Genomic DNA, 2,500 nt, shown 5'->3' on the forward strand with positions numbered 1-2,500 from the left:
CGAACACACTCCTCTCTCTCTCTCATTCCCTCCTTCTCTTCCTCCTCTCTCTCAATACGAACACACTCCTCTCTCTCTCATTCCCTCCTTCTCTTCCTCCTCTCTCTCGATACGAACACACTCCTCTCTCTCTCTCTCATTCCCTCGCTCTCTCCCTCCCCCTCCCTCTTCCTCTTCTCTCACACACGCTCACACCAAACACTACATGCTCCTCTCTCTCTCCCTCCCTCTCATTCTCTCCCTCCCTCCTTCCCTTCCCTCTCTCTCTCTCTCTCACTGTACACAGTCTCTACCTCCTGCTGTTCCCCTTCTCTCTCTCTCTCACACACACACTCTATCTGTCTCTCCCTCCCTCCCTCCCTCTCTCTCACAAACACACTATACACTCTCTCTCCCTCCCTCCCTCTCTCTCACAAACACACTATACACTCTCTCTCTCTCTCCCTCCCTCCCTCCCTCCCTCTCACAAACACACTATACACTCTCTCTCTCTCTCCCTCCCTCCCTCCCTCTCACAAACACACTATACACTCTCTCTCTCTCTCCTTCCCTCACTCACACACATATACACCACTCTGCCGCCTCCCTCCCTCCCTCTCTCTCTCCCTCCTCCTCTCCCTCCCTCTCTCTCTCTCTCTCCCTCCTCCTCTCCCTCCCTCTCTCTCTCTCTCTCCCTCCTCCTCTCCCTCCCTCTCTCTCTCTCTCCCTCCTCCTCTCCCTCCCTCTCTCTCTCTCTCTCCCTCCTCCTCTCCCTCCCTCTCTCTCTCCCTCCTCCTCTCCCTCCCTCTCTCTCTCTCTCTCTCTCTAGCCCCTTTCACACTGACCGAATATAACGCTAAATCAGCCGAATTTAACGTTAAGGCTGTTCCTTTCACACTGACCGAATATAACGCTAAATCAGCTGAATTTAACGTTAAGGCTGTTCCTTTCACACTGACCGAATATAACGCTAAATCAGCCGAATGTAACGTTAAGGCTGTTCCTTTCACACTGACCGAATATAACGCTAAATCAGCCGAATGTAACGTTAAGGCTGTTCCTTTCACACTGACCAAATATAACACTAAATCAGCCGAATTTAACGTTAAGGCTGTTCCTTTCACACTGACCAAATATAACACTAAATCAGCCGAATTTAACGTTAAGGCTGTTCCTTTCACACTGACCGACACGGGGAGGGGATTCAACCTGCCTCGGCAATTGAACCCGTCTCGGGGGGTAGTATTATTGCCGAGGCGGGCTCAGTGTGAAAGGAACAGGTCAACCCCGCTATTAGGGGTGTGTGACTGATGACGTATTTGGCCAGGCAGGAGGTTAAAATACAGGAAACAAGAGACGAGGACAACTTTAGGTGCTGTGTCCACCAATCGTGTTTTTTACAGTCAAATATTCTCCTCCTTCTCCCGGCGCTTTGGTCAAGTGTTTATTGTTGCTATGTTACTGGGAATTTCTGGGAAAGCTCTTGACTGGTTCAAGTCTTACCTTAAAGGGCGTTCTTTTAGCGTGTCTTGGCAGGGACAGATATCAAAGTCTCATGACCTCACTACAGGAGTCCCCCAAGGATCAGTATTAGGGCCCCTCCTTTTCTCTATTTACACCACTTCTTTAGGTGGGATTATTCGCTCTCATGGATTTGAATATCATTGCTATGCGGACGACACTCAACTTTTCCTATCCTTCCCACCTGAGGACTCTAGTGTTTCCCATCGGATCTCTGCATGCCTGAAGGACATTTCAATCTGGATGAAGGATCAGCACCTTCAGCTTAATCTTTCCAAAACTGAGCTCTTGGTGTTTCCAGCAAAAACAGCTATTCCCCAACAGATCAATATCCAGCTTGATTCATCCTCACTGACTCCAACCAGATCGGCACGTAACTTGGGTGTCATAATTGATGACCAACTTACTTTCTCTGAGCATGTTGCCTCAATTGCAAAGTCATGTCGGTATACCCTGTACAACATTAGGAAGATCAGACCTTATCTGACACAAGATTCCACTCAGCTTCTTGTACAGGCAATGGTTATCTCCAAGCTGGACTACTGTAATTCTCTGTTAGCTGGCCTACCTGCTTGTGTTTTAAGACCACTACAGTTGATTCAGAATGCTGCAGCACGACTGGTCTTCAATCAGCCAAAGAGGACACATGTAACCCCTCTCCTAGTTACTCTCCACTGGCTCCCTATAGTAGCCAGAATTAAATTTAAATCTCTCACTCTGGCCTATAGGACACTGACTGGATCTGCTCCCAGCTACTTCAGTTCTTTAATCACGATGTACATTCCCAACCGCCCATTGCGATCTTCTGAGGAGCGTCTGTTATGTCGACCAACCATACATGCTAGGTCAAATTGTAGATCCTATTCTTCAGTGGTTCCGTGTTGGTGGAATGAGTTACCCAGTGCTCTCCGTTCCAGCAACAGCTTTGGATCTTTTAAGAGGGGTCTTAAGGCATATTTATTTAATATGCACTTTGTCCTTTGAGTTTGTGATGTGTTAT

At 48.0% G+C, this 2,500-nt stretch overlaps 1 protein-coding gene across 2 annotated transcripts in view; it reads right to left on the reverse strand.

The window, feature by feature from the left end:
- nherf1b (NHERF family PDZ scaffold protein 1b) overlaps positions 1-2,500 on the reverse strand; it is a 53,868-nt gene that overhangs the window by 36,153 nt on the left and 15,215 nt on the right. The window lies entirely within an intron of this gene.

Source organism: Sardina pilchardus, chromosome 22 (assembly GCF_963854185.1).
Source record: "Sardina pilchardus chromosome 22, fSarPil1.1, whole genome shotgun sequence".
In the NCBI taxonomy this organism is placed as follows: domain Eukaryota; kingdom Metazoa; phylum Chordata; class Actinopteri; order Clupeiformes; family Clupeidae; genus Sardina; species Sardina pilchardus.